At 45.5% G+C, this 22,032-nt stretch overlaps 1 long non-coding RNA gene across 1 annotated transcript; it reads right to left on the reverse strand.

Annotated features, from left to right (window-relative positions):
• Positions 1 to 15,160: 15,160 nt before the first annotated feature.
• LOC121834616 lies at positions 15,161 to 21,303 on the reverse strand. Its single transcript, XR_006077287.1, has 3 exons — positions 18,329 to 21,303; positions 17,762 to 17,822; positions 15,161 to 15,425 (listed from the first exon to the last, which is right to left on the reverse strand). It is a non-coding gene; the product is annotated as an uncharacterized LOC121834616 (long non-coding RNA).
• Between the last annotated feature and the right edge of the window lie 729 nt (positions 21,304 to 22,032).

A 22,032-nucleotide genomic window follows, 5' to 3' on the forward strand; every position in this document is an offset into this window, starting at 1 on the left:
CATCTCTAAAAAGTAAAATGAAAAAAATCGCTTGGCGCTAACTCTGCTGCACGGTGTAATGCTTGCGTGAGAGGCGCCTAACATTTTGGTAGCGCCACTGCTATTAAATGATAACGACCACTTTGCATAATATGTTCATTCGAGGTGAGCTTCTTTCCGGGTCTGTCAAAATACCGGTGAGCTTTTCTCTGCACCCGCACAAAAGTGGGTGAGCTTTTCTCCGGTACTCGGTAGCGGTCGCCGCGGTGCACCGGCGCGGCACAGTTTGTCCCCGATGTGGGGCAGACTTCGCGCTGTACGACCGAGGAGCGCCGTGCACTGTACTATTTATAGGGCGATTCCCGAGTTGATCGAAGATGCTAGTAGCCAGGATGACCTTTGGGGGATCGGGGCGCTGGCGTCACTTGGCGAGGCATAAGGAGGGAAAGGCCTCCAGAAATAGGCTTGGACTTGAGGGATGGAAGGAAAAGTAGGGATTCTTTTTTGGATTAGAGTCGTGATGTGTAGGCGAGTTGGGTCATGGTAATCGTAAATAAACAGCGCGCGAAAATACAGACAAGGACGAGAAGGAAAATTCGAACGACATAAGCGCTGGTCTCACAACTACATATTTATTGGAAAAACACCAACGAACGGCACTATGCTGCAGCACGTGTCAATATAAGTAATTTTTTTTTTTTTTTGTGTAGAAAAACCGATGTTTGTCTTACAGATGCATCTTGCCCCTCTTTTGTTATTGCATACGCTTTCAATAGTTATCTGGTGGTTTTGTCTGTGCCCCTCCCGATGATTGCGATGTTGTAGAATTTGGGCTGGCATTTACAAGCAGCACAATGCAGAGGCGAGTGACCCCCCGAAATGCCAGCCCAATTTAACAATATCGAAATCATCGGGAGGGGCACACACAAGACCACCGGAGAATTATTCCAATAATTCAATTATTTTAATAATCAAATAAAAAAATCTCTACAATAGCAAAAGAGGGGCGAGATGCACGTGTCAGCCAAACAACGGTTTTTCTACACACACACACACACACAAAAAAAAAAGAAGAAAATTCTTGTCTTGACACGTGCTCAAGCGACAGTGCGGTTTACTTCGTTGGTGTTTTTTTCAATGAATCCTTAGTTGTGAGTCCAGCGCATGCGTCGTTCGCACCTTCCCTGTTGTCCTTTTCTGTATATTTGCGCTCTGTTTATTTCCGATTTTTTTTTTAATTGTTTTTAATGAAGAGTCGCCTGCTGGAACTCTCGCGTCCGAAGCAATTTCGACGGAAAATAACACGGAACATTTTTATAACATATTTTGGGCATCACTTGAGAAAGGGTTATGCTGCGGTCCGCCGATTTCGACTCAAATCGAAGACTATAAAAAAACATCGACGGAGTTCCCATTTAACTTTTTTAAAGGGGAACTCCGCCGATTTTGTCTAACGATATTAGAGGCTTTAGAGCTTCTGCGCTTTTTAAGCTATTACCTCATTAGTGTGTCGGGCTATTCAGGGAACAAGTAGCAGCGATAAAATATTAGTGACTCTTAATTTAATTCGATCAGGCAAAAACAGCACAACGCGTCCCAGTGTCCTCAAAACGTGCAGCTGGGGGCACCAGTGGAGACCTTTGAAGTCCAAACACAACCGACGCTACGCGGTCGTAAGCCCAATCAAGCAGCGTCAGATGCAGAAGTCACTGGTCCTTTTCTGTTTATGATTGGATGAGCGATGACATAACGCGTGCAGAAACACGACGATCACCATGATGGTGTGCTTTTAACACTCTCTTGTTGGTCCTATCGGCTCGCAGCGTCGGCATAAAATGTTCGTAGAATCTGTCTCGAAGCGTAATACCGATGTTTAACTATCGAATTCGAAAAGCGCGCCAATGTCAGGAATTCTGATTCCCAAACCGAAATTGAAGTCGTCGTCGAAGAAAAGTTTAGTCGGTCGTGATTTAAATACGAGATAAATGAATTCTTGATACGATTTTTGCAAATATTTTTGTGTGGTTAAACTATTTATAGCGTTATAAAATATAACGATTTATTTTAATTGTGAATATGATCGATATACGTCCGAAGCCAATCCAATCCATTATCTGGCTGTTTTTCGTTGCGGCGGTAATCACGCTTGTCTGCTTTTGTTACGTTCTTGGTGCTAGTTGTCGAGTTGTGGTTTGGTTCATGGTGTTAGTTGTCCTACAGGCTGTGGTTTGACTCTCGCAGTTCTTATGGCTTTTAGCTCTAAGTGGCGGACTAGACGGACTGGTGGAACGACGACCCTTTCACAAGGTATGGCTACCCGACATGTAGACGCAGGCGCGTGCTGTTTGCTTCGGTTGCTCGAAGCGAACAGCAAGTGCCTTAAGGGGTGTCCAAAGTGCCAAGTCGCCAAGTGCCTTAAGGGGTGTCCAAACAGGACATTACAAAAGGCACGACTCCGACAAATCGTGAAAATGGAAGCGGACGCGCCCGCTTCGCGCCCGCTTCAATTTTCACGATTTGTCGGTGTCGTGCGTTCTGTAGTGCCCTGTTTGGACACCCCTTTATCAGGACATCCTGACAGCGCTTGTTGCGTGCAGTAAATGCTCGTCTGTAGGCTCATTTCTTACTTGATCACTTATAAGTAGCCACCGCGTTCTGTCCCATTGTTCACGTCGGCGAGCTTCGCTCTTTTGAGCCTTCGGCTACAGTGCGTTCGAAAGTCTGCTGTGCGTCATCGTGCGCTCAGCTCTTTATTTTCGGCGGAGGTCTGAAATGCTTCTGTGCGAGTTTGCAATTTGCGCGTGTCATTGTGTGTTTGAAGCAACTCGCCGTCACCGCTGCAAAAGTGGTGCAGGCTTTTCATTTGTACGGGATGTCCGCGAGAACACCGAACCGTGTTCTTCGCACTGCAGAGATTAACTAGACATCGCGGAGAGCTCAAACTCCGTCACAACGTAGCCCCAGCCGTTCGAGCAAGATTCCAAAGTTTCAGCACCAACCGGTATCATATTCATAAGCGATTTTCCTAAATTTTCAAAGAAAAAAGGGTGAGACTATTTTGCCGAATCCCGGAGAAAAGCTCACCGGAGAAAAGCTCACCGCAAAACCGGCGGATACGGAGAAAAGCTCACCGGCCATTGAGCGTATGCGGGGAAAGGCTCATTGATTTTTTTCTTCCTTTTATATGGAGGTTGTTGGAACATGCGCAACATATATCAATTTATTATCATTAAAATTCGACATCTTTGTAAAAAAGAAAATGTTGTTTCTTGTATATTTCTCCCAAATTAATAATTGCGGGCGAGGTTTTCTGTGGCTTACTCTCTAGGCAACGAAAGCCTAACTGAAAACTTTATAAACTTGAAGAACAGGAAAAAGTTCAAAAACTAGTAATGTCTGCCAAAAACCTAAAAATCAAAACCATAAGTTCTAAAACTAGTAATGTCTGCCAAAAACCTAAAAATCAGAACCGTAAATCTGAAAGTGAATGCGCAACAACGCGGTGCCTGGAATTCTCTTTGAAGCTTTTGTTAACCTTTGAAAACAGGATAAAACAGGCAGTATGATATCGAGGTTTCTTTCTTCCACGGATATGCACGTTTTCTAGCCGTTTGTGCTGGACACGTTGCCTTTGTGTGATAGAGCCCTTCTATGCCCAGTCACCCATGACCTTCAGAGCTGCACACTGTTACTCGTGACCTACGTAAGAAGTAGTCTCCTGTAAGGTAGCGATTAGGGCGAGTTTATTAACGTTATACATAATGATAACCACTCAAACGACGACGACGGAGTGAATACAACGAACAGGACAGGATGAAGCTGTTCTTGCAACCAAAGGTTTGTTAGTGAAATTACCAGAAAGAAAACAGCGTAGCCGACACTGATTGCATCAACAAATACCTACTGGGTGATTTCAGGTAAGATCGACCAAAGGATGGCTAGTCGACATTTTCAAATCAACTGATGTTTTTATATGTTATTGTCTAGTGCCTGGTATGAACGAATCCAAACTTAGTTTGGACTAGAAAAAATACTTGGGGACAGGAAAAATCGTAAGGCATGAGGTGGTGGACAGTTGCATTAACGCGCACTGATGGAGGGGGCCCGTTTGAGAGTGAATAACTAAAGCGATAACATTAGGAGAACTCTAATACGTTTTAGGCGCAAACTATGGGTATAGCTTGCTTGTAATATAAAGTAATCATAATTATTTAAAATTTATTTATTTTTCTAAAAATTGACAAACATGCCTGCTCGAACGACAATTGGCAAACTTTGGAGGTCTGTATCTCATGAAATAATTTAATCATTATGATATAATTTGCAGATATTATTCTACTAATATATAGCTAATATTTAAAAATAACTAAGGTATCTGTGTGATACAATAGTTAGGATATATTTAGTCAAACATGGAAAAAAAATCAAACAAAGAAAAATTCCGATGCAAATAAAAAAAAAACACCACCCTCGATTTTTTTAAAATTTAGGTAGCCTGTTATACTCTATTTCGGCATTCATTTCCATTAAAAACACGTTGCATCATTTTATTGAGAAAGAAGATACAACTCCCCAAAGTAGGGTCCTTTTTCAAAGCCTACACTTAGCAGTGTTTTATGCAAGAAGTGACTCTGAGTTCCAGTTTCATGAAACCAACACACATCTTTTATATATTTTTATTCGGATGAGGCCAATGATAACTAAAGAAATCGTTCACACACTTAAATTAAGGAGAAACTACTGTGTACAAAGAGGTATCATATTACGGACTAGTGATCCGAGAAAAGATCATGCAGCCATCGGCCACTAGGAACTTTGTTTACTTTATTCTCCTGCGACACTATATGCTATTCCCTCTTCCGCTCTACCTTCATCTCTCTCTCTCTCACATATATCCCTGATATATATCCAGAACAAAAACATGTTCAAGCATTCCCTTTCTGCGTGGTAGTGTTCTGTGGCTAGCAAAAATCATTTCCTCGCTAATGCTTGTTGACGTTAACGCGCGATCAATACAGATTCAATCGTCACAATCAGGAATCCTAACATCTATTAACGAGATTAAACAGAACCAAGAAACAATGAGGGCCAACATCTCAGACATCAACTCGAGGCTCCTTGCAGTCGAATCCAGCGCCTCTGTTGTAGCACAACTTCAAACAGCAGTAATCGACGCCAGAAATGTTGCTGATGGTTTACAAGGCGAAAATATTGCGTTGCGAGCACGTCTTGACGAGGCGGAAGATCAGTCCCGTCGAGACAATCTGATATTTTTTGGGGTTACTGACACCATATCAGAAACTTGGGCCCAGACGGAAGAAAGAATGTTGAGCGTTTTTCCAACGTCCCTTGGCATGCCAGTTACGGGCGACTCTATTGTTCGCGCTCATCGTCTCGGAAGATTTTATCACGAAAAATGCCGACCTATAATTATAAAATTTTCGTCATTTAAACTGCGGGACCAGATCCTGATGGCAAGACAAGCATTAAAAACGCACCGTATTACGGTTAGCGAAGACTTTTCGCTTGCTACGCGTAATGCGAGAAAAAGACTGTTAGAATTTGGTAAATCTAAGGGCAGGGAACAAGCTGCACATTAACAACCGGTGTTACGCTTTCAACTCGACAAATGGCGAAGTCTACGAGCTAGGTCCTTCTAGTTTGCCTATTGTCTCTCCCGCACAGCCGACGATTCCCCAGACACAGTCATCTCTTACTCAAGATTCCGCTGAGGCGCGCTCGCCAACGTAGGATTTGTCGAGGGGTAGAGCTAGGCTGTCACAGTTTTCCGACGTCTCTGTTTTGTTTACTAACATAAGGAGTGTAATAAAAAAACGTGATGAATTGTGTTCCATCATTGATACTACCGATGCTGATGTTGTTGTTCTAACCGAAACATGGCTTTCTGGGAGGATACGGAACAGTGAACTGTTTGATGGTTCAAAAAAGTTCAATGTGTATCGGAACGATAGACAGGACAGGTGTGGCGGTGGCGTCCTGATTGCAATTGCTGACCATATTAAATCTTTTTCATTAAACATTGCGTGCGATATAGAACTAACCTGGGTCGGCCTTGTTTTGAACCATAAGAAGTGGATCATGGGAGTATGTTATCGGCCACCCTCATCTTCGTCGTCATTTGTTGAGACTTTGCATAACGCCATTAACAGAATAGTGATGCGGTATCCCAGCGCACCCATCTTCCTTCTGGGTGACTTCAATTTTCCCGCTATATCATGGTCAGATGACGTTCATTGTATGAATGTACACACTACAGAGTGTAATTCGTTCATTAACTTGTGTCTCGATTTTAACCTGTCGCAATTAGTTCTTCATCCCACCAGAGTGTCTCCGACGACAGCAAGTGTTTTAGATCTAATATTGGCTACTCACCCTGAACATGCAAGTGACATAACTTATCTTCCAGGGATCAGTGATCACTCTATGTTACATTTTCATTTCAAAACGTCGGTATCTAGGCCGACTGACCAACGAAAGAAAATACGCGATTACAGTAGAGCGAATTTTGATCAGATCAACAATGATCTTGCGGTTTTCTTTGACCAGTATTTGACAGACTTTTCGGGGCGCTCGGTTGACGAAAACTGGAATTTGTATAAAGATAAGGTAATCTCCCTTATCAACAAATACGTGCCGCTCCGAAATATACTTGAAAATAATCAGTCACCTTGGTTCACGAAAGCCCTGAAGAGACTGTCAAATAAAAAAAAGCGCTTGTACCGTGCGGCCAAGTTTTCCCAGTGTGAGCGTCGCTGGGCCGCATATCACAATTCTGTAGAAGTGTACAAAAAAGCGATTGAAGGCGCTAAATCTCACTTTTTCACACATAGTCTTCCAGACATGTTGGTAAATAACCCCATTAAATTTTGGAATACTGTTAACAAAAAGGACCGTTTTTCAATTTCTCTTACAACTTCTAGTGGTGACAGCGTGCCCAGTGACGAATGTGCTAATGTCTTAAATAGTATATTTATGGAATCTTTCTCCGATATTCGCAACATAACTTACCCTTCGATGAGCTGTTCCTGTTATCTGCCAATGGATTCTATCTTTGTTGATCCTGCTGGTATTGCAAAAATTATAGATGAACTGAAGTTATCATCCTCATCAGGAGTGGACGGAATTAATTCCAAGTTTTTAAAAAACACTAAACTATACTCATCTCTTATTCTCTCAAAATTGTTTGAACAGTCGCTGCAAGATGGTATTTTACCTTGTGATTGGCGAGTGGGGAAGGTGGTTCCAATTCCGAAAGGTGGCGATAAGTATTCCCCTAACAATTATCGTCCCATTTCATTAACCAGCATACCATGTAAACTTCTGGAACACGTTATCTTTTCCCAACTCGTTCATTTCCTAGAGTCGAATAATTTTTTCACCGAAGCACAGCACGGATTTCGTAAATCATTATCTTGTGATACTCAGCTCCTATCCTTCACTCATGACATTCATTCTATTCTTGACCGAGGCTCCCAGGTGGACTGCATTTTCTTAGATTTCGCCAAGGCATTCGATAAGGTGTGTCACGAGCTGTTACTGTTAAAACTTTCAAAACTTAACATTGACCCTAACGTTCACGCATGGATTCGGTCTTTTCTAAATAACCGTTCACAATTTGTAACAATTAACAACGAAAATTCTCCTCCCGTGTCTGTGAATTCTGGAGTTCTTCAAGGGTCGGGTTTAGGCCCACTACTATTTTTAATCTATATTAACGATCTTCCCATTAATGTGTCTTCATCCGTTTGTCTCTTTGCCGATGACTGTGTAATTTACCGTGAAATCTGTCACGATTCTGACCTGTCTACACTTCAGTCTGATATTAACTCTGTCTCTCGTTGGTGTGAATTATGGCTAATGAAACTAAACACTAGTAAATGTAAACAGATGAGAGTGTCCCGCAAGCCTAACAACAGTCCCTGTTACCACCTAGATGGCAACCTTTTGGAGCAAGTGGCAACGTACAAGTACCTTGGTGTTCACTTAACAAATAACCTTTCATGGAAACCCCACATTCAGTATGTTACTACCCGTGCTAACTGCATGTTGGGCTGCTTAAAACGCAACTTTTCATTGGCACCTATTTCACTAAAATTGATCCTCTACAAAACATTAATCAGGCCTAAATTAGAATATGCAGCCTCCATCTGGGATCCCGGTCACGATACTCTAATCACTGCATTCGAATCCATTCAGAATAGGTCAGCCCGTTTCATTCTTTCCAACTACCATCGTACTGCTAGTGTCACATCAATGAAAAATAGTTTATGTTTACCACTTCTCTCCTTGCGACGTAAAATTTCACGCCTATGTCTATTTCATAAAATGCATTTTCATATCCCTCTCGTACGCAATCGGATGATTACTCCCCCCTTTTACATTTCATCCCGTCTTGACCATCAGCATAAAGTTGGAGTTCCAAGTTCGTTTACCACAACATTTCAATCTTCTTTTTTACCCCGCACAGCCGAGGAATGGAACCACCTCCCTGGTTTGATTGCTACTATAACTGATACTAACCTGTTTAGAAATTCCATCACTAGCTATTTTAGCAGTGACCCATGACCTATTATTATTATTATTCTTTGTTTGTTGTATATTTAATATTGTTGACTTGTTACTATATTACTATCTTTGTTTCATGTATGTGCTCTCCCCCTGTGTAATGCCTTCGGGCCCTGAGGGTACTTTCAATAAATAAATAAATAAATAAATAAAAGCTCACGATTATGGCAAAATAGTTGCCGGAAACCACAGACGACACTCGTCGCTAGTTCTGGCAAAACGGCCGATACAATCTTTTTTTCGCATTTCCCCGCTCGCTGTCAAGGACAAGGGGGTTCGCTTCAACCAGCAAAACATGGCCGCCGACGCCTGTTTACTGAGCAGTCATGCCTGTCGCCATCTCACTCGCTGGCGTCACGGCCGATAATATCAGGCACAAAGGGGCACACCAACCGGCAGCATTATCCCCAAATACTCGAGCCTCGCGTAAATACATAGAGTGTAAACGCTGTCGCCATGTTATCGTAGTAAGACCGCCCCCCCCCCCTCCCCCAACGGGGGACTGCAGTACGCGACGGCGTACTAACACAACGGCACAACGGCGACGATATCGACATCGCGGGCTCCAAATGTTCCCATAGTTCTACTCCACGGGCATTTCTCGAAACGCTTGATATTGTGTACGCCCGCCTGGAAGGATTTCAGGCGCCTAGTTAAGATAAGGCGGTTCTCCGCGGCAAAAGAAAGCAATTTCACAAAAGCTTAAAAGCGGCGGCGACGCGTGTGCGGCGAACGCTTGTAGTTTTGGTGTAGACAGGGTGTGTGTTTTCTCGTTGTTGACACCAGCCGGCGATAAGGCACTGCAGGCGGTAGCTCAGTACAGCAAGGGCTAATCCGAGTGACCATCAACGTAACCCCACCGCCAACCCCTCGCGAACCGGTCGCCGACATGGCTCAGGCTGTGTCATGAACCACGTGGTAGAAGCTCGGGTGCTTTCATATCAGCGCGTGGAGGGACGACAGTGCGATTCCGGAAAGTTTTTTTCGAAGGCCGCTGACCCCAATTTTTTGTCTGGAGACTTTCCCTCTTTCTTCCTTTGACGTGGATCAAGCTTTGCCGACAGCCTCAGTTGTGACCTCTCTTTTGAAATGTACGTTTGCAGTGAGTGAGCTCCTCAGCCTCGGACATGTCACTTGTGCACCCAGTAGTTCTTTCACTTGGCAATTATATGCCATCAGTTGGGGTTTAATTTTTATTATTTATGTATACATTATGAAGACGTCCTGGAGCTCCGAACGAGTGTTTTGTGCAGATTACTTTTGCAAACACAAAAAGACTATACCAAAGCAGCGGAATTTTCGAAGTGTTGGCGAGTTGGACCTAAACTCGTTGAAGCAAATTCTTCCGCCTGACTGTTCCACCAAAGTGAGTGCGACGGACTACCTGTGCTACCATTGCTTCATGCACATCACTAAGGAGATCTCGATGCGAAGCTCAGAGCAGTGCCCTGACATATTTGTGCCAGTTGAAGAAGCAATTGAAGATCTAAATCGCAGCATACTACCTACAGATGTGTCGCCGCTGAGACAACCAAGGGTCGTAAGAAGTCTGGACAGGCCTGCCTATGTCAAGAGAAAGCAGACAGAACTGGAGCAGGTTGCTGTCAAGAATATACGCTCAAGGCTACGTATTGCGTACGACAGGGACGCACCATCGGGGTCGTCCGAACCAACATGCTCCACATGCACTGAGTGGGTGGACAACTTTCGGCAGGCCTTTGAAACCGCCACCTCTCTCCGGGAACGTTGTCAACTGCTTACACTCCTGCCGTCAACACTGACGAAGAATGAGGTTCAAAAGATGATTCCACAGGCCTCAATGTACCTCATCAGTAAATCCCGAAAACTCGAGGAAAAGCATGGCGTGTGGTATGAGCCGGATCCTTACACGAGGTGCAAGGTGAGCCCTGAGAACCTGTCTGCTGCCCTAGAGTACTTCACGAAAGACGAGCTACAATGTTCGCGCCAAAGTCCCAACCAGAAGGACGTCATCTCTGTCATGCTCAACGGAGAGAAAACGTTCGTGCCAAAGCGCTTCATGACACGCTCAATACGAGAGGCCTTCCGTATATACAAAGACAAGCATCCCGATTCCGGCGTTGGGCTAACGAAATTTTATTCGTTGCGCCCTAGATGGGTCCAATCTATTCCACACCAGGAAGTGTGCGTTTGTGTGCGCTGCGCCAATTATTATCTTTGTATTGCCGCTCTAGAGAACGTTACACGCTCAACATTCAACACTGGTGAAATGAACTCGGCATTTCTGTGCGACCCAGCAACAGAACTGTGCCTTCAAGGAGACTGTGATCACTGCCCAAAAGGCCAGTTTCTTACACTCCAGGAACTTGATATCCCGGAGGATGAAGAGATTGTGCTTGCAACATGGGAGTCCGGCGACCTTGTGAAAAAAACTTTGGAACCTGAGACTTTCCTAAAAGTCATCCAAGTGACGGTTGGAAGTTGGGTACTTCACAACAATATCCGGCAAACGCAAGGTAAAGCGATCTACGATGAAAAACAGTGCATGCAACGCGGGAGCATTGTCTTTCATTTTGACTTTGCTGAAAACTGGACCATCATGCTTCTTGACGAAGTGCAAGCATATCACTGGAAAAAAAAACAAGTTTCGATATTTACATGTGTAGTGACGACAAGAAAATCTACAAACAGCTTTGCAATCATCAGTGAGGACCTGTGTCACGACGCCGCTCACGCTTGCTTGGCTCTAGAAAAAGTGAAGGAGTGGGTTGAAGACAACGTTGCGGTATACTCGTACGTGACGTACGTAAGTGACGGCGCCGCCAGTCATTTCAAGAATCGCTACCAGCTTCACCAATTTGCAAAGGACGATTGCCCACAAGCCCAGTGGTTATTTTCTGCATCTGGACATGGGAAAAATGCATGTGACGGAGTTGGCGGACTCGTGAAGCACCAGGCCACGCTGAACAACCTGAGAGAACGTTCAGTAAGCGCAATTCAGACGGCCAGGACAATGGTGAGCGTTCTATCAAAGAAACTGAAAGGCGTGCATTTTGTATATCTGGACGAAAATGAGGTTGTTCGGTATCGTGAACAAAAAAAAGAAGAGTGGCTGACGGTGCGCGCCTTCCCTGGCATTCAGTCTTGGCACGCGTGGCGGCTCAGCAAGTCATCAACAGATGGGACCTGTGACGTATATGTAGCACGGACAGTCGGATCTGCTTGGAAGCAACTTTATTAAATGGGTACAGCGAGGAAAACCTTAGCGTAAAGTGCCGAATTTGATTTCCCAAGGACTGCTCATTTTGAATGCAGGGACATCTTATTTATCACATTTTTCTTCACGGGGTATTTAACCTACTGTTTTTGTTGGTGGTTACTAATAATTTTTATCTGATCACCATAAAAAAAATCCCAAAATGTTATCCTCGAGCAGGATAAAATATATCGGCTTGCCACGATTCATTCATACACCGAGAGCATCGAAGCTGCTCCAGTTAGGCACTATGGCATCCGTCACCTGAAATTGTTTGTAATCGTAAATACACAGCCAACCTAAATATCTTACTATTATATCTTTGTTTTTGTGTGTGGAAGTAAAGTTATTTATTTTACTCTATATGTAAAATATACCGGAAGGTACAACTTCACACTGCATCATCTTTTCTCAAATCATTAGTCTCTAATATGATACCACTTTGTACGCTTATGTAAAATGCTGTATATAGTTTCTCCTCCCTTTTACTGTGTGACCGATCACTCTTTTTATCAATGAAATCATCTGAATAAATGTATATAAAAGATTTGTGCAAGTTTCATGAAACTGGAACTCAGAGTCACTTCTTGTATAGGACACTGCTAAGTGTAGGCTTTGAAAAAGGACCCTACTTTGGGGAGTTGTTTCTTCTTTCACAGTAAATGATGCGACATGTTTTTAATAGAAATGAATGCCGAAATAGAGTATAACAGGGTACCCAAATTTTTAAAAAATCGAAGGTGGCGTTTTTTTTTAGCCCCCCGTAGCAGGGGGCTGGGTCACTTCCTTCACATCTGCAGGGGTTGGGCTTGGTGGATGTGTACTCTCTGGTCCATGCTGTGCAGCCAACTACTAGCTCATCATGTGCTAGGTCCCTTATCTGACGGATGAAAGGCCGGCACCTGTGAACAACCATTTGCTGCATGAACTAACAAATTTGTGCCACGGACTCTGCTATCTTAATTGTCCGTGTGCTCTGGATGGCAGTCTGAAAACCTCGGGTTAGCAGTGGCTGCTCTCAGGACCTGCTCCACTGGTGTGTTTCCACCATCCATGGACCTCTTTCACTTTACTGGCCGGACACCAGCAGGCCGAGGCACATGTCGGGGAGCAGCAGGGGGCTCGGTCACTTCCTTCTCATCTGCAGGGGTTGGGCTTGGTGGATGTGTACTCTCTGGTCCATGCTGTGCAGCCAACTACTGGCTCATCATGTGCTAGGTCCCTTATCTGACGGATGAAAGGCCGGCGCCTGTGAACAACCATTTGCTGTATGAACAAACAAATTTGTGCCACGGACTCTGCTATCTTGTCCGTGTGCTCTGGATGGCAGTCTGAAAACCTCGGGTTAGCAGTGGCTGCTCTCAGGACCTGCTCCACTGGTGTGTTTCCACCGTCCATGGACCTCTTTCACTTTACTGGCCGAACACCAGCAGGCCGAGGCACATGTCGGGGAGCAGCAGGGGGCTCGGTCACTTCCTTCACATCTGCAGGGGTTGGGCTTGGTGGATGTGTACTCTCTGATCCATGCTGTGCAGCCAACTACTAGCTCATCATGTGCTAGGTCCCTTATCTGACGGATGAAAGGCCGGCGCCTGTCAACAACCATTCGCTGCATGAACGAACGGTTGTGTGCCAGGGACTCTGCTATCTTGTCCGTGTGCTCTGGAGGGCAGTCTGAAAACCTCGGGTTAGCAGCGGCTGCTCTCAGGACCTGCTCCACTGGTGTGTTTCCACCATCCATGGACCTCTTTCACTTTACTGGCCGAACACCAGCAGGCCGAGGCACATGTCGGGGAGCAGCAGGGGGCTGGGTCACTTCCTTCACATCTGCAGGGGTTGGGCTTGGTGGATGTGTACTCTCTGATCCATGCTGTGCAGCCAACTACTAGCTCATCATGTGCTAGGCCCCTTATCTGACGGATGAAATGCCGGCGCCTGTCAACAACCATTCGCTGCATGAACGAACGGTTGTGTGCCAGGGACTCTGCTATCTTGTCCGTGTGCTCTGGAGGGCAGTCTGAGAACCTCGGGTTAGCAGCGGCTGGTCTCAGGACCTGCTCCACTGGTGTGTTTCCACCATCCATGGACCTCTTTCACTTTACTGGCCGAACACCAGCAGGCTGAGGCACATGTCGGGGAGCAGCAGGGGGCTCGGTCACTTCCTTCACATCTGCAGGGGTTGGGCTTGGTGAATGTGTACTCTCTGATCCATGCTGTGCAGCCAACTACTAGCTTATCATGTGCTAGGCCCCTTATCTGACGGATGAAATGCCGGCGCCTGTCAACAACCATTCGCTGCATGAACGAACGGTTGTGTGCCAGGGACTCTGGTATCTAGTCCGTGTGCTCTGGAGGGCAGTCTGAGAACCTCGGGTTAGCAGCGGCTGCTCTCAGGACCTGCTCCACTGGTGTGTTTCCACCATCCATGGACCTCTTTCACTTTACTGGCCGAACACCAGCAGGCCGAGGCACATGTGGGGGGCAGCAGGGGGTTGGGTCACTTCCTTCACATCTGCAGGGGTTGGGCTTGGTGGATGTGTACTTTCTGATCCATGCTGTGCAGCCAACTACTAGCTCATCATGTGCTAGGCCCCTTATCTGACGGATGAAATGCCGGCGCCTGTCAACAACCATTCGCTGCATGAACGAACGGTTGTGTGCCAGGGACTCTGCTATCATGTCCGTGTGCTCTGGAGGGCAGTCTGAGAACCCCGGGTTAGCAGTGGCTGCTCTCAGGACCTGCTCCACTGGTGTGTTTCCAGCATCCATGGACATCTTTCACTTTACTGGCCGAATACCAGCAGGCCGAGGCACATGTCTGGGAGCAGCAGGGGGTTGGGTCACTTCCTTCACATCTGCAGGGGTTGGGCTTGGTGGATGTGTGCTCTCTGATCCATGCTGTGCAGCCAACTACTAGCTCATCATGTGCTAGGCCCCTTATCTGACGGATGAAATGCCGGCGCCTGTCAACAACCATTCGCTGCATGAATGAACGGTTGTGTGCCAGGGACTCTGCTATCTTGTCCGTGTGCTCTGGAGGGCAGTCTGAGAACCTCGGGTTAGCAGCGGCTGCTCTCAGGACCTGCTCCACTGGTGTGTTTCCACCATCCATGGACCTCTTTCACTTTACTGGCCGAACACCAGCAGGCCGAGGCACATGTCGGGGAGCAGCAGGGGGCTGGGTCACTTCCTTCACATCTGCAGGGGTTGGCTTGGTGGATGTGTACTCTCTGATCCATGCTGTGCAGCCAACTACTAGCTCATCATGTGCTAGGCCCCTTATCTGACGGATGAAATGCCGGCGCCTGTCAACAACCATTCGCTGCATGAACGAACGGTTCTGTGCCGGGGACTCTGCTATCTTGTCCGTGTGCTCTGGAGGGCAGTCTGAGAACCCCGGGTTAGCAGCGGCTGCTCTCAGGACCTGCTCTATCGGTGTGTTTCCACTATCCATGGACGTCTTTCGCTTTACTGGCTGAACACCAGCAGGTTGAGGCGCAGCAGGCAACTCGGTCACTTCCTTCATATCTGCAGGGGTTGGGCTTGGTGAATGTGTACTCTCTGTCTCTAGTCCACGCTGTGCAGCCAAGGAAACAGCTGAGTCCTGGAAGGGCGAAGGTGGGTCCTGGAAACAAATTTGCCACTGTCAATAAAAGCCAAGCACTCTAGATCAGCAACCCTTTGAAGCAGCTGGCCGAGGAGACGCGAAGTTAATGTGGGGTCGGGCCAGATGGGGAACAAGTGTGTGTGTGTGTCTTTGGGATATGCTGGTGCACACTTAAAATTATCCGCAATTGTGAAGAAAAGGTTATTTAGGCTTAAATTGTTTAGCACTGCACTGATTTCTAAAATCTAGCCTACATAACACTTGAGCACCTTCTCAATACACATATTAGTTGTCAATTTTTTTTGCCAAGATGCAAACAGGAAAGTTGAATGTACTAATTAAAAGCCACGCAGAGGTGTAGAGCTCTTTGATCCGTCATTTGCAAAAGCATATGTGAATATGTCTGCTTTATCCTCAAAAACATCCGTTTACACTGCGAGCATCAGTGTACTCTTTAGGTTCGAAAGCGCCAACATGGGAAGCCAATGTAAAAATTAACTAGGGGTGTGCGAATACTCGAATATACGAATTCGAATCGAATAGAAAGTTCCAGAATAATTCGATTCGCGAATCGAATTCCTAGTATTCGGTCACTCGAATATTCAATATATTCGGGCAAAGACGCGCAATCGCCGCGAAGCTGACAAAAAAAGCCGTTTTCCCCCCCCGATGTAAGCGCCGTGATGTTAGACAAACCATGTGAAAAACAGCTCTTGGTCCTACTATTCCACAAAAATCTAACACACAGGTTAGAAAAAAGAAAAGTAACGAACGCCACAATCTTTATAGCATGCAGATTTACTCATAATCGTAAAGCAATCTACCCTTGAATCACAACCGAAACATCCCGTTTGCGCCGCTTCCAGAGAGGAATTGTTGCCATGCCTAATTCTTTGCACGAGTTAAGCCCTTCGTTTCAAATTGAAACACCGATGTAAAACACACCTGCCGCGCTCACAGAAATCGGCGACTGCACGATCACAGAGAGAAAGCCACGTTAAACACGCCGATAAAACCAGCCGAGTTATCGTCGTCGTTCTTTTGGAACCTCAAGCCGCAAATTCTGATTCGGAACGGAACGGAACGGGAAAATAGTGTGCCTAGATTTGAGAGGGTTTCGAACCGTTCGATAGCCGCGTTTGAATTACGAACTGCGAGAAGGTGACGAAAAAACGAAAGCGTCGATCGGGATCGGGCAGGCAGGGCAGGGAGAGCAGGCGTCGTCACCCTTCTGTTTGCTCGCCCTTTTCCTCGCGACAACACAACACATGCGCACTTACGACCAATCTGCACTGGAGCCATCTCCGTGGTTTCAGTTTCGCTTGCTCCCTCTTTTAAATCAAGGCTCTCTAAAACAGGATAGATAGACGGAAAAATAGATGCATAGCGGCAGTTGAGCGGTGTCTTGCGCCACCTAACCACGCTTTTTTTTTTCTTACTTCAGATTATATTGTTTAAGCCTGTTTACTAAGATTTAACACCTATCTGTTTATTTACGTGAAATAAAATCCCGGGTGCCCTTTTTCTTCCTTATAATGAAAACCAAATATCGCAAAATACCCCTTTTCTGAGATATGCAAACATTTCTAAAAAAAAGTCGCGGTGTTAGGTTCGGCTTAAAAAAGACATGCGTGGCTGTAACTTTGGTTTTTGTGTGACGTTTAGGGAAGATAGATTATATTTGTGCCATAAAATTGGATCTTTAGTGCCAAACATCCAACAGCAACTACTTTTATTTATTTTTTTTTTTTCACCAGAATTTTTTTTACATTTTAGCTTTTGTTCTGCACAAGATGCATATTCTGCAACAGGTGCATACTCTGCCCATATAATAATCTCATTCGCAGCACACTTTGAAAAATTCCTACAAATAAAATCACTATTCGATATTCGATTCGATATTCGGCTTTTTTTTCTTGATTCGATTCGGTATTCGATTCGAAAACTACTATTCGGTATTCGCACACCCCTAAAATTAACTGAATGAGTCCTCTTACTCCTCATGAAAAAACACTGCGAACGAGTCCTCCATCTCATAATCTACTTAAAGATGAGCAAGCTCCGCTGAATAAAAATCTTGAACTTGCCAGAAGTCTGTCTGATCTTATTTCTGAAAAATACAGATGTTCGAGTCCTCCTTCCTCAAATCACATAATACTGTGAGTTTAAAGAGTTTTTGTTAGCGGTGTCTTTGCAACAAGAAAATTGAGTGATTTGACTCGGTACAATCCGTTTCAACATAACTTTGCAAAACAGTTAAATGAATGGCCTGGCCAGCTAATGACTGTAGGAGCGAGACATGCAAAAGTATACTGTTCGAGGTTGCAATCCTCTTGCAAAGGGCTGTCACATACCTCACTCAGTTGCTCCGACTGCCTTGTGAGGGATGCAGCTCTAACCTTTTTCAAGGTTATGCTGAAATGAAGTATACTGCGCTGTCGGAATAGTTGAGATAAAGCTTTAAAGCTTTTTCATCCGCGAGGATACCAGGTTCAAGTTTGAAGTGAAATATCAACCACTAATGTCAAACCAAATTAAAATCGGAAAGCTACGATGGCTTTCCTTGTACAAAATACACAGACCAAAAAAAATCTTCTGTTCGGCCCAGCGACTGCACTTGGGCAGAGGGTTTACACTGTGCCACTAGATGACCCCTCATCTAGGTGGTTAGGCAGTGTGCTCAGTATTGAAGAGATAAGGGTCATTAAAAATGCATCAAGGGGGGAGGGGAGAGGGGGGGGGCAGGGTGGTGCTGTCGGCATTATGAAATGAAGCAGCTGTAAAGTCAAAGGAAGTGCCACTAGGTGGAAGCACTGCATAGAGGAACACACGCAAAAAACGAAAACAAATAGCTTTTGTAAGTTACAGTCTATGCTCATTCTGAAAGACCAAAAAGAAAGTAAAGACGGGCAAATAGTCACCAGAGGATCTTGGTCATCAGTTGGCTTGGTTGCACCTGTGGTATATCCAGATGCCTGGCTGCATGATGGAGGCACTCATAGAATTCATTAGAAGAGTTTCATCGCACATGATCACTTGTGATTGGCACATGGAAACGTGACTATAAACACACTAACATACTGATGAGGAGACGTTAAAATACATTCTATGCTATCTTACCTCCAATTTGAGTGCTGGACTGGCTTTGCTTACGTTCCTGCAGCCTCTGACTTGCGTAATTGACAGAAAAAACCTTGTAGCTGCATACTAAGTAAACTGCATGACGATGCGATATACGGTAACCAATGGGAAATATGAAAAGTATAACTTTGCGGAACAGTGGAGGTGCCAGTCAGGAAGCTCAAGCTGCCAAAGCAGATCCCCTTTAACTTGTAGACGTCTGAGGTTCCACAGATACTGGGCTCTGTTCCTGCCACCTTGGCCACCTCCTTGGCATAGTTATCCCTCAGGTACTTCCACTTTGCCTTTCAGATGTCGTCTTGAGAGGAATATGATATACGGACATGATATACTCGTGCCGAAATGTGAAAGAGATGACAAAAATTCTATAGGCAATAGTAAGGCTTCGTGGGCAACAAACAGCATGCTCAAAATGCACGTCCAAAGCACCTGCACAACAAATTGAGTCCCAACCTTAAAAATGAATGGTCAAGCTCTCAAGCAAATGAGTAGTACGTTCACTGCTAGGCTGACAGGGCGGTAGAAGCTACATGCTCGTAGGAACAATGAATGAAAGGTTGCACGCATACAACGTGGTCATACTCTCCGGGTAGGTACGGGCATAGAATGCATCAGGCACTGAGCGGCAGGTAACTGACTGATCTAGAGACAGAGTACGTAGCTTTCACTGCCCCGTCAGCTTAGCAGTGATTCAAGTACAGACATTTAATACGGATCTAACATCTGCTATTTGTGAGATGCTATGTATACTTTGTGGGTCAATTATAACAAATCTATAGAACAAGAATAATAAAAATTGTTTTGGGCGGCTAGGGTACTGTAATTTATCATTTTGTTTTGTGAAATTTTGGAAAAAATGCTTGGCTCAATCAAAAGTTACAGTTAAAAATGGCGATGTTTCTCTGCGGACACAAATGGAGTTCAGCCTTTTCCATACAACCGAGGCAAAACTTTCTCGTGGGCTGAACAAAACTGAATGAACAAAAAGAGCAATAAAGTCGACGCAATGATTATCTTGCCTTCCTTCCTTCTCATTTTTGTTTGAAACAACTATCAAAACACCGGGAAGACGTGAAGAAACATAATCTGGGTCCCGACAAATATTAGTCTTCGTCTGTCAATCTTTCAATAAATAAATATTTTCCCCAATATTGTTGCAAAAGCAATCCAAAATTTGGCTGCACCCTCAGGATAAATTACAATACCATGGCACAGATAAGTGTTTGAGATAAATTCTTTTCCACGTGGTCATACACTGCTACGGCTGAAGGCACAAACATTGCCAAAAGATATGAACGTGGTTGACTTTGTCGGAGGGCCGTCTTGGTGCTTCCGCTTCATGAGACGGCACCAGCTAGCTATCAGAGCCCGCACAACAGTCTGCCAGAAACCTCCAGATGATTTCAAGGAAAAGACGGCGAGTTTCCAGGCATTCGTCAGGGAACAAATTCAAACCCATGATGTTAGGCCTAACCAAATTGTCAACATGGACGAAGTCCCTCTGACTTTTGATATCCTGATGGGCAGGACCGTGGCCAAGAAGAGCGAAAAGACTGTCAGTGTAAGAACAATCGGCCGCGAGAAATCGGATTTTACCGTCGTGTTGGCTTCTGCGCTGATGGCACCAAATTGCCGCCCATGATTATTTTTAAGAAAAAGACTATGCCTAAAGACAGTTTTCCGCCCGGAGTCGTCATCCAATGCAACGTGAAAGGCTGGATGGACAGATGATGGGGCTCTGGCTGGAGAAATGCTCCCCACGGCGACCGGACGGATTCTTTCACACGAATGAGGGCCTTCTAGTTATGGACAGCATGAGGGCGCACATGACCGATTTGGTCAAGACCAACATCAAAGCGAAGAACTGCATCCCGGTCATAATTCCTGGCGGCATGACGAAGATGCTGCAGCCACTAAACATTTCCGTGAACTGCAGCTTCAAAGCTGTCCTGCGGCGTTTGTGGGAAACCTGGATGACAAGCAGGTGACCAAAGTTTCACGAAAACTGGGTGCATGAGGCACGCGTCATTGGGCGAGGTGGCCGAGTGGGTCAGTGAAGCCTGGAACTCCGTCTCCATAGGGACTATAGCCACCGGTTTCAGAAAAGCCGGTCTCATTGAATCTGTACCTGAGAGGTGCCGCTGAAAGCGACTACAGCAGCGGGCCTGACGACGACGAAGAGCCCATCGCGTTAGATCCAGTGATCGCCGCACTCTTCCAAAGTGACTCGGAAAGCAAGGAATTCAATGGCTTTATTGACTGGACAGTGTGGCAGTGATAATAAAAGTTTTGTTGACGTAGCCTAATTCAGTCATGGTTCCATATCTTGCCTCACTCCAATAACACTTCAAGGTAATACGTTCGTATTGTCTCCCTGGCTAGGCTTAGTGGGCCGCCCACTAAGCCTAGCCACTGTTGACAGGTTTCTGGCACGTTAAACTTTCGTTTGCTCAGCATGCGTACGCTTGAGTAAAGCTGGCCAGCTCATTTTGCGTCCTTCAGTTCCGAATATCCTGACTGCCCCTGCCAGAGAGTGCCGTGCTCTAGGCATTTCTCGCTAATCTAAACATCATCAGGCGTCAAACGGTACAGTACGTATGAACCAGCTGATTACCAATGAGAAATTCCGGTCTCGCGGTACCGATCAGCGTAAAAAGAAAAGCGTAAACCATGCAAAGAGGTGCGACTTATACAAAGGTGCGACTGATATATAAACTTTTTTGTAAAAATGGCTCGATATACGGAAGTGCGACTTATACACAAACTCATCTCTGTGACGTCACAGCGCGGTGGTGGCGTGTCGGTCGCACTTCCGGTCTGGGGCTGTGGGCAGAAGTCCCCATGCCAGACGTGTATTCCTGCGTTGTTTTGAAAGGAACCAGACAAAAACCTGCCTTCTTGTCAAAACGCCGCGACTGGGGCCGTACCAAAAGTGTCGAGAAAGGTTTGAAGGTCAGTTTTCATGTGCTCGGTTCGTCCGAGAATCTGGATATGTGCCGTGAAAAGGGAAAAGCAGACGTCGTCGGACTACGATTGCTTGGGCAGGAAGCACTTTGGATTGAATTCACGGATACTTGTGGTCATGAGATTTATTTGTTTTGTTCCAACATGAACGCCAGAAAACTGTAGAGTTGTGCGAACCACGTGCAGGCTACGTTCAGTGCGTCTTCAATTTCAAACGGCGGCCGGATCGTTCGAACTGTCGTCTTCTCTTTCAAACGTTTCTGCTTGTCGTCTGCTCTCTTAGACGACGCCGGCCCGTAGACCAAATGTTGGTGCAGTACTTGCGGTAAGAAGTAAGCTCAGGCCTCGGAAGACTAAAGTTTGAAGGTTGGTAAGCAGGCTCGATGTAAACAGTAGATACAAGGAGATGTTGATTATTGTTACCAGTGACCATCACCAAGTTGTTATGCCTACTTCACTTGGTCCGATTCAGCTTGCGATTTTCAGTATCAACGTCGACCATCTAAGCTACGGTTCACGC

This window comes from Ixodes scapularis, unplaced genomic scaffold, assembly GCF_016920785.2.
Source record: "Ixodes scapularis isolate PalLabHiFi unplaced genomic scaffold, ASM1692078v2 ptg001857l_1___fragment_3__unscaffolded, whole genome shotgun sequence".
NCBI lineage: Eukaryota > Metazoa > Arthropoda > Arachnida > Ixodida > Ixodidae > Ixodes > Ixodes scapularis.